The following is a 10,247-nucleotide window of genomic DNA, read 5'->3' as shown; positions in this document are numbered from 1 at the left end:
CTCCCATGGCGTCACCTCCTGCCATAAACCCCTCCCCCATCAGGCAGGGCCCAACCCCAGAGTCTCCTGGCAGCTGCAGAAGCTTGAGAATAGGCAAGAAGGAAAGGACCTACCTAGAGGCTGGGTGGGCTGCCCCCAAACAGCCCAGCCCAGCCCCAACCTTGGTCTCTACCCCAAGTTCTTCACCTCCAACCCCAACTCCTGTCAGTCTGCCTCACAACTATGTGGAGCGCTAACCTCCACTCAAGCATCTCTTCCCTGTACCATCTGACACCCTCCATTCCCATGGTCCCCTGGTCCCCAGCCTACCTGCTCTATTTATTCTTTCTACAGCAACCAGGCTACTCTGATTGGAAACTCCACCACCATCACTCACAAGAAGATGAAAATCCTCCACGGCCCCCACTGCCTGCCATTTGAAGTCCTGGCCTGGTATCCACACACCTTGTGACAGCCCTAGCCCAGTTTCTTGCTGCTCCCTACAACCCTCTTCAGTCCCCAACAACCCAAGCATGCCAGGCTCTCACATCTTTACATGCACTGTGCCCTGTGCCTTGAAATTCAGGTTAAGGGCAAGGGTAGTTAGTGGGTACCAACTAGTCGCCGAGCGTTCTGCCAGCAGCCAGAGAGGAAGCAGCTGTGCCTCCCCACACCCACCTGTCCTGCAAGTGAGTCCATATCCTGTGGGCCCCCAGTCCAGGGGTTGGGACTCCCTCAAGTCCAGAGCCCCTCAGGCCCTCATGCTGCAGGCTCACCTTGGCTGCTGTGGCATGGTTGTCACTACATAGTCAGTAAGAGCCATGTGCCCATTGTACAGAAAGCAAGCTGAGATTCAAAGAAGGACTGCCGCATTGTGCAGAGAGCAGGACTGTGCAGAAGGGATGGGTCCAGCCTGGTGGGGACACACGCCTAGAGCTGGGCCAGGGGCTTCCTGTGGCTCCCTGCAGTCAGCTTTGGGGGTGGTTGGGGACTGTGGCTGTGGCTGCTTGTCTGGGAACAGCAGGACAAAGCCTGATGGCATTCTTGTGGGGGCTGCAGGCTTTGGCAAGAGTGATTCAATTTCTTTGCTGTCAGAAGAATGGAATTTCGTGGTGACTCCTTGAGGTCTGAAATCTGGAAGGGGTGACCAGCAAGCCACCCCTGCCCCTTCCCCAGGACCAGCTCCAGCCGGAGGCACTCCCCTTCCCCAGACTCCAAGGCTCCCTCCAAGGACCCTCTGAGCAAACTGCCCCTGCAGGGAAGGGGGTAAGGGATGCCATGTGCTCAGCCCAGGGAGCTGAGGAGGGAGCTGGAGAGGGAAGAGGTCTCCCAGAAAGCCCCTTGGGGGCCTCAGGATCCTAGGGAAAGGGGCTGGGGGAAGAGGCCACCTCAGGGCCCAGCTCAGGCAGGACATATGGACTTAGCCAGACTGCTTACCTTCCCATCCCAGGGGCCACCTCTTAGCCTCAAGACCTTGGACCTGTAACCTTGCTCTTCTGAGCCTCAGTTTCCCCACCCATAATGCAAGGAATATATCATCTTTTTTTTTTCTTTTCGGTACCGGGGATTGAACTCAGGGGCATTCGACCACTGAGCCACATCCCCAGCCCTTTTTTGTATTTTATTTAGAGACAGGGTCTCACTGAGTTGCTTGGCCCCTTGCTTTTTGCTGAGGCTGGCTTTGGACTTGCAATCCTCCTGCCTCAGCCTCCCAAGCTGCTGGGATCACAGGCGTGCACCACTGTGCCCAGCGATATCATCTGTTTTTTAAGGTGCTCCTAGTTGCTCCTGGAGAGTGGCAGCCCGGCCCTCCTAGGCACATGGGTTTCTGTGCTTCCTGGGACAGCCCCTCTGACCCCCCAGCTGTGGCTTCTGGACAGCTGGATGCCTTAATGACTAGGACACCTGTCTGTTGAGGGTGGGTGGAAAGTCAACAGACTCACACAACCAAGAAGGCCATGCGAGGCCGCTGGCTATCTCAAGGGCCCCCAGTCCCCACGTTAGGCTCAAGGGCGCTGTTGTATCCTTATTGAGTTCAGGCCCCACCTCCACAGGCTCAGCAGCATATGAGGGTCTCCTGTTGGAATCAGTCCCGCCAAGTCCTGGGAGACATGGCCTGGTCCTGTCCTTGCCCCACCAGGGGATGGCATCCAGCCTGCCATTTGCCTGCCTTCCCAGGTGGTATCTTGGGCTGCTGCTGGCCAGCCTTCCCATGGGGTCCTGGGAAGATGTGTGGAGATGTAATGGGTCACCCATTAACTCAGTAGGAAGTCATCTGAGACGACCCCTCATTGCCCTGTGTCAGGTGGCCCTGCTCTGTGGCCCAGGAACCGGCAGAGCCCAGAGAGGGAAGGCGGGCAGCATCCCTCAACCTTACAGCAAGGCTATGGCAGGAAGGCAAGGCTGGACACCTAGGCTCGTGTCCAGCCTGTCCCGGCTGCTGGAGAGAATGTCTGGTGCCTGTGGGCTCCCCAAGGAACAATGGCATGATGGAGGTGGCTCAGGGACACCTAGCCCAGCTTCTGAGTGAGCAGTTGCTGCTGGCAGGGCGGGGTTGAGGGCTAGCTCCCTGGACAGGGTGGGGGGTACCCAGGGCACAACTGAGTCCCACAGCTTTGGGTGGGGTGGGGCATGGCCCTATCCCAGGGGGAGAGTGGCAGCCGCTAGCTGTGAGTGTAGCACCCACCTCATCCCAGCCCTGCCTGCCCACTCTGCCCAGCACCCTTCACCACTGCCCACACGTTGTATGGTCTTGGGACAGTTCCCATCTCACTGTGCACCTCAGGATTTTACTCCTCTCTGTAGTAGGGACATGGCTGGCACCTTCCTGCCCTGCCCACCCAAACAGGCTCTGCAGGCAGAAAGTGACCACCTTTCCACTGGTGGCCTGACACTTGGGCTTGAACCCTGACCCTTGCATGAACAACTTGGGCTGGGTGACTGGGCAAGGCTTTGGAGCACACCTGTCCTGGCACCCTGCCAGCCCAGCTAAGCACTGCCTCACCCAGAACCTCCCCAACCTCATCATCCTGGTACTGACCACATGAAGCTGTAAACTGTCTTTTTATCCATCTGCCTCCTGAGGACAGGGGCATGTCTTACTCCTTGTGAGGGCCGTGTACAATGTAGATGCTCAGTAAATACTAGCTGAACAGATGAGTCGGGGGGTAGATGGGTAGATGGATGGATGGACAGATGGGTGGATGGATGATTGGAAGGTTTGAACGGACACAGGTGGGTGAACAGATGGATGGATGGGTGGAGGGATGAATGGACACAGATGGATGAATGGATGAGAGAGGGCAGGGTGAATGGGATAGCTGGATGGGTAGATGGACAGACAGCCAGACAGAAGCATGTGGATGGCCGGGAAGGGGCCAGATGTCAGCTATGTGAGAGCAGAAACCATGTTGCTCACAGCTGTGTTCAGTGTCTGAACGCTGCCAGCTTTATAAACCCGCGGGAAGGAAGGGTGGACCTGGCGGGGGATACAGAGACCTGCTCTGGGCTGGACAGAGCATCCCCTTGCTGCTGCGGCAGCTTCCTTTTTAGTTGTAGATGGTCACAATACCTCTATTTTATTTTTAGTCATCTTTATGCGGGGCTGAAGATCAAACCCAGTGCCTCACACACGCTACACAAGCGCTGTGCCGCTGAGCCTGCACCCCAGCCCCACATTCCCTTGCTTCTGTCCCCAAACACTCAGCTGTGAGGAACGTGGGTCTCGGGGTAGAGGTGCACAGAGCTGCCTGCTGACCTCTGACTGGTGAAGGATTGGGGCCTCAGGAAGCCTTCGTGAAGACAAGTGCTCGAGACAGCAGGCTGTGGGTCTGCCCTGTGACATGGCCTCAAAGGGTCTCATGCAAACCCTTGGCCTCCTAGACAGGTCTAGGGGTTCAAAAAGGAAAGGAAGCATGCCCGGACCCCATGGTGGGGATGGTTTCTACTGTGGGGCCAGGACTTGTCCACACCAGGAGGGCAGAGGCCCAGGCCTGGCAGCTGAGCCTCTTCTGGGGACTCTGCCCTAGGGCCAGCTGGGCTGTGGGGCTGGCTGGAGCTAATCTGATTTGCAGCCCCCAGTAGCAGAGCTGGACCACCAGGATCCACTTAACCGACATCCTGCAGAGGCCAGACACCCACCAGGGAGGCACCAGAGCCACCCTGCCCCAGATGGCCTTTGTGTCCCTAAGAATGGCAAGCTTGTGTGGGTGAGCAGGAGGTGGGCCGGCTGTGCTGGGGCCTGGCAGGCTCCAGGCGTGATCCCCTGCCCCAGTCATAACCCCAGGCCATGTCAAGGGGACAGGATCCCAGGAATGGTGGGAAGGCTCCAGGCTGGGTCAGAGTCTGGGTGCTCCCTGACCTCACACTCTACCTTTGCAAAACGGGAGTGTTGCTTCCTTCACTCCCTCAAGGGTGGGCAGATATGGCATCAGGGGATAATCCAGGCTGCTCTGGAAGTCGGGGTGGTGTGGGGGTTATATCCAGGAATGATGTGCTCAGTTGCAAAGAGGTGAGCTGCCACTTCAGTACCTGAGTGTCGGTTCCACCTCCACTCACCCTTCCACCTGTCTGACCATCCAGCCATCCTCCTGCCCATTTTGCCCACCCGCCCACACCTTGCCTAAGCGTCTGCATGAAGGCTGTGCTTGGCACAGGGGAGTTGAGATGGGGCCTCAGATACAGCCTCTGGTCCTGGGGAGCTCACAGTCTTGTGGGAAGAATTCAACAGGCACCCAGATATTTTGAGGGCAGACAGAGGGTGGTGGGGATGGGAAGATGGGTCAGGCCCAAAGGTGCTGGGCCGGCTGTGGTGAGGAGAATACACCATGCGCCAGAGCTGGGGGAGAGGAGCTTCTGGAAAGCCTTCTGAAAAAGACACTGATGCCTCCCCTGGGGCTTAAGCTTTGGGTAGATGAACCTGGATGGGGAGATATCGGGTGGGACTGTCAGGGTCTGGAGAGGCTGAATTCTTAGGCAGGGATGTGGGTAGAACCACCATGGGAGATGAGGCTGGAGCAGTGAACAGGAGCCTCAAGTTCAGGCTCAGGATGCCATGGGAAGCAATAGGGAGCCACGGAAGGTTAGGGAGCAAAAGAGAAGTGGCCCAAAGTGCATTACCGAAAGAGAAGCGGCTGGGGCCAGGCTGGAGCCTCCCTGTCTGTCAGTCAGTTCTTCCAGGGAGGTAGGACGCTGGGAGGAGACTGAGGGCCCCCTCAGCCTTTGTTTTCCTCCTTCCTTCCTTGGGAGGCTCTGCCAATATTGGAGCTTAGTTTGGAGAGGATTTGCAGAGGGAGGCCTGGGTAGCTCAGGGGCCCCACTCTGTGGGAGGGGAGAAAGAGGAAGTGGGCAGGTGAGCCTGGGACAGGGTCTCGGTGCTGCAGAGCTGTGACTGCTGCCACCATAGCCTCTGAGCCCCTCTCTGTAGCAGGGTCTCTTCACACCCTTGATCTGCTGGGGCCGCCCGGGGGTCTAACCAGAGGTGATTCTGGTCCCCTGGGAAACATTTGACAATGAATTCCTGGAGATATTTTTGGTCATCCTTGCCACTGGAGAGGGCCCACTGTGCTAGCATGTACTAGGGAGGGGACAGGGATGTTGCTGGACACCTGGACACCCAGGAAGGGCCCACAGCAAAGAACGCTCTAATCCAAAGGAGCCACTGGAGAGATGGCAGGGTTCTCCCACCGTGCCTGGCATGCACCTCGCAGTATGGCCCAAGGAGGGCTGCTTCTGCCTTCCTGCAGGAGGTCACCCAAGGCCAGAGGATGTAGAAGGCAGAGGCTGCAGAGGGCAGGGCCATCAGGACAGTGTGGCGGCCCAGAACGGAAGGATTGCACAGGGGGCTTCCGGGTGATGGCCAGCAGGGGCAGGGAGGGACTGGGGCTGGGGCCAGGCTTCTGGGCAGTGCTAGGGCAGGGTGGAGGGGGGTTTGAGGTCACAGGCCCATCTCTGTCATTCCACAGTCTCTAGGTGGCCCCAGCCTCAGGCCTGGGGTGGAGGGAGGAGCCTCCTTGAAAGCTGTTTGCTCAGCCGGGGTTTAATCTCCAAAACAGGAAGGCTGCAGAGACAACTGTACTGAGCCTGCCAGGTTCAACCCCGGCCTCCTCTTGCCTAGCCTCCAGTGCCCCCTCCTCCCATAGCCCTGAGGCTGGCCTCAAGGTAGGGCACCCCATCTCCTCTGCTAACTGCGGGGGTGGGGGGTGTTGAAGCCCGAGGACAGGAGGGGCAGGAAGGTGGGGTGGGTAGAGGGTCACCGGCCCAGCAGGGAGCCTCCTGGCCTCATCTTGCAGATGAGGAAGCTGCAGTCAGAGAGGGAAGTGGGCTGGCCTGGGTCACACAGTGGGCAGGGGGGTCTCCAGCGCTTGGGTGTGGCGCTGTCTGAGCAGCAGCTTGCTGGCGGGGAGGTCCCACAGGGCTGGGGTGAGAGGAGAGTTGGCCCAGGCCACAGCCCACCCCTCCCGAGGAAGCCGAGGACCAGGCGTGGTTGGCCAGGCTTCCCTGCACCACCTCTGGGGTGGTTCTGGGTGCGACAGCAGGTCAGGCCAAGCAGAGCCCCGAGGGCCCCCACCTCCCTGCAGCTGGGGCAGGTGGGCCTGACCAGAAAATGAGGGCTGCCCCCCTTGGCAGGCCAGCCCAGTCCAGCCCCTGCCAGCCTCTCGGCCTTCCTTGGCTTGGCCAGACCATTACTCCCCAGGTCTCGCCCTCTGTGCTTGTGCTTCTGCCGGGAAGGCTCAGTGGGCCCAGCTTGGCCTCTGCTCAGCCACCATTTCCTCCAGGAAGTCCCCTCCCCCTCCTCCCTTTACCCCTCCATACCCTCCAGCCTCGCTCTCGTCTGGGGTTCAACCATGGAGGTCAACCATGGCCCTTGCTAGAGGAGCTAGAAGGGCCTCCAGGAGCCTAAGGTCAAAGTCTCATTTCACAAATGGGAAAACTGAGGCGGGAGGGCGGCCTGCCTAGGCCACATAGCGTGTGGCATGTCACCCTGGGGAGTGTGCCTCCGTGGGCTCACCACATTCCCCATTCTCTAGGCACCCACAGTCAGAGGGCAGGGGCTCCGGAGCTCTCCTGAACGGGGACTACAGGACGCTGATTCAGAGGCAGGCTGGGTGGTGATGGTGACCTTGGGCTTCTCCCTGCTGTCCCTTGGCTCTGCCCAGCCAGGAGCCTTAGCAAGAGTTGGACAGGCCCAGTTCAAGGGGCAGGTGGCTGGCTAGCCTGCTCCAAGAGGGGTGAGGCCTGACCCCAAACCAGCCTACAGCAGGGCCTGTGGCATTTCTCTGGGAAAGGGAGAGAGGAAGGGTCCCTGTCCTGGGTGTGTCACAGGATTTCTGCCTGTTCTTTGCACCCAGAATCCAGCTGTCCCTGAAGCCACCCTTGGGGCTCTGTGGCCCGGGGCAGCTCTTCAGGTCTGGTGTGTCCTCAATGGCCGCCCTCTTTCCTGTCTGGTCCCCACCCACCATTGCTGTCACTCTATCCCTGCGACCCAGTTTCCCTCCTTGTCTCTGCCTTGGGGCAGGGAATGCTGGAGATAGTGTCCCCCTTTGAGGCAGGTCCATGATGGATCGGGTGTCCTGGGTGGGGCGGGCAGGTGCGTCTGCTGGCTGTGGCAGGGGCCACAGCTTTCAGGTCTTCAATGCTGCAGATTAAGTTCCATCCCCAGGGACCCCTGTTGTGGGGCCATTGTGATGGCTTGGGAACCACAGTGTCTCTTGGCCAGCTGGTGTGGCCCTGTCCAGGGCTGGGGCCCCAGCATCCTCTGGGCTGTTTGGGCAGCCTCCAGAGAAGGAGCACCTGGGGGCTCATGTCTGTGAACACCTGCTGCCACAGTGGACACAGGGCCTTGGGGAGCACGGCACCCCGCCTGGCTGATGCCCTGTCTTCTGCCCAGGAGCACTGTTGGGAAAGCATGGCTGCTTTGCAGCTCTAGGAGCAGAGCGTGGCTGGATTTTCAGTGTCCATACTTGGTCAGTGCATGACCTCCATCCAGGCGCACAGTGGCCCTGACACTGCCCTCTGTCCCCTCCCTCCCCATCACTCAAGGCTTTCTGCAGCCGGGGCTGCTCTCCTTGGTGGTGTCCTCCCCAGCCCGCGCTCAGATTGTAAGGCTGGCCTTGGCCTCCGCCCCTGACAGTGTTGGAGGACAGACAAGGACAGACAACTTCAGATCCTAATCCCAAGGCTTTGCGTTTCCCCCCTGAAGGGTCAAGGGAGCATAGGACTGGAGGCCAGGTGGTCAGATGCCTCCCAGCACCCAGCCTGGGCCCCTCCTTCTCCCCTCACCCCCTCTGGGGCCTAAGACCTGCTCTTTGGCCCTTGTGCAGAAGCCTGGTGTCTTCCTCTTGGTGCCCCAAACAGAGGCGGCCACATATTTTATCATCTAAACTGGGACATTTTTGAGAGCCTGAGGGAGCTCTGCTAATAATGACACTTGCACGACACTGGGTGTGTCGGTGACAGAACAAAGACCCCCAGTACAAAGAGGCATGCTGGTGGCACACAATCCGTGTGCAGGAAAAAGCACTGTGATGGCTTGGGAACCACAGTGTCTCTCAGCCAGACGGTGTGGCACAGGGTGGCACCCAAGTGCACTTGTGTGTCCACAGGTGGTGGGGGGACATGGCATGCAGCCAGTCTGCACGTGGGGGCTGGCCATGTCCAGGGACACGTGTCTCCCCATGTGCAAACGCCTAAGCCCATCCCATCAGCCCCCAGATGGCTCCTGCCCCAGCACAGCTGGAAACTCCGGAAGGAGGAGGCGGGTCCTGCTGGCCTCATCCTTGGTCTCCGGAGAGGTGGCCAGGACAAGGTGGGAGGTGGAGGCCGGGCTGGCTCTGGGGAGCCAGGGCTGTGACAGCAACCTTCGACCGAAGGTCTGTCCATGGGGAATGTGCTGCCTGGAGAGGCGAGGCCCCTGAGGCTGCGTCAGCTGCTCTGGAGTCCACCCTGACCCTCTACCCCTCCTCCTCCAGGCAGCCTTCTGTGACCTCTGCCCTGGCCCTCATTGCCTCTGCTGCACCCCAGGCCTAAGGGTGGCACTTCAGGGAGAGGAGGACTCAGCCCTCTCCTGATCCCGAGCATCTGCTGAATGGCTGCTTCCCTGGGACTCCTGAGCGTCCAGTGGACATATTCCCTGAGGGCTCATTACCCTAAGGAACAGCAGTCTGGGCCCTGGACAGACAGGGTCTGCTTTGAAGCCCGGCCTGGTGACCCCTCCAGACACAAGGGAGGGCCTGGGGACAAGCCATGCTGAGGCCTTCCGAGGCAGTGGCTCGCTAGTAGGTCACAGGGGAGTCCTCAGGGTCACTCTGGCTTGTCCTGGGCAACCATCAAACCCTCTCCTTCCTGAAACTGGAATGTGATGGAGATGCTGGACCCACGTGCAATGGTGGAGATAGAAGGGGGACAAGGCACAGCCAGTCTTGCCGCTGGGACTCTCCTGAAAACGGAATTCTACGCAGGATCAGCAGGATCCAATAAAAGGGGTGTCATGAGGGCACCTCAAGGAGGTAACGGAGGTGCAAAGTCCCGGGGTCCAATGAGCTCAGTGGCTCTTGGGAGCATTTGGGGGACACCTCCCAGAAGCCAAAGCTACGTTGGCACGGATGATCACAGTTTGAGGGGAATAGGGGCTCCTGGGCCTGCGGTGGACGGGGCCAGGGCAGGGTTGAGATGGAGGGTCTCTCCCTAGAAAGCTAGAACTTGAGGAGACCAGTCCATGGGAATGGGGGAGGGGAGGGATCCCGTGGCTGGACAGCGGCAGGAGCTCCAGCTGGACCCATATCTGTTCTGCTCCTTGGGGAGCAGGGTCCCCTTCAGCCCCTGGACCCAGGAGACCTGGTCTACTGCAAGCCCTTGCCCCTGGACCCTCATGGGTCAATGAGCTGAAATCCGAAACTCAGAGGTCTATGGAGTAGCCCATGTCGTGGAAGGTTGGGAGCTTGCCCATGAGACGCCCAAGCAGGCCCGGCCTCCCATCCTCCCGGGTTCTGACAGATGAGCCTCTTTAGACCCTCCCAGCCCCAGGGCTGCTGTGACAAAGTGCCACAAGCCAAGTGCCTTTAATAACAAAAATGGAGCTGGGTGCGGTGACGCACACCTGTGATCCCAGCGACTCAGGAGGCTGAGGCAGGAGGATCCCAAGTTCAATGCCAGCCTCAGCAACTTAGCAAGAGCCTGCGTCAGAATCAAAGTTTAACGTCAGGCGGGTGGGGAGGACTGGGGATGCAGCTCAATGTAAAGAGCTTTCCTAGTACCATGAGGCCCTGGGT

At 59.4% G+C, this 10,247-nt stretch overlaps 1 long non-coding RNA gene across 1 annotated transcript; it reads left to right on the top strand.

Annotated features, from left to right (window-relative positions):
* The first annotated feature begins 5,995 nt into the window (after positions 1-5,995).
* LOC124098864 (uncharacterized) lies at positions 5,996-9,489 on the top strand. The gene is made up of 2 exons (XR_006853725.2): positions 5,996-6,138; positions 8,949-9,489. It is a non-coding gene; the product is annotated as an uncharacterized LOC124098864 (long non-coding RNA).
* The last annotated feature ends 758 nt before the right edge of the window (positions 9,490-10,247 follow it).

This window comes from Marmota monax, unplaced genomic scaffold (genome assembly GCF_021218885.2).
Source record: "Marmota monax isolate L192 unplaced genomic scaffold, Marmota_monax_Labrador192_F-V1.1 WCK01_AAM20220418_F8-fsc00338, whole genome shotgun sequence".
Lineage (NCBI taxonomy): Eukaryota > Metazoa > Chordata > Mammalia > Rodentia > Sciuridae > Marmota > Marmota monax.
The sequence above is the reverse complement of the archived record's forward strand: the minus strand, read 5'-3'. Positions and strand labels throughout refer to the sequence as shown.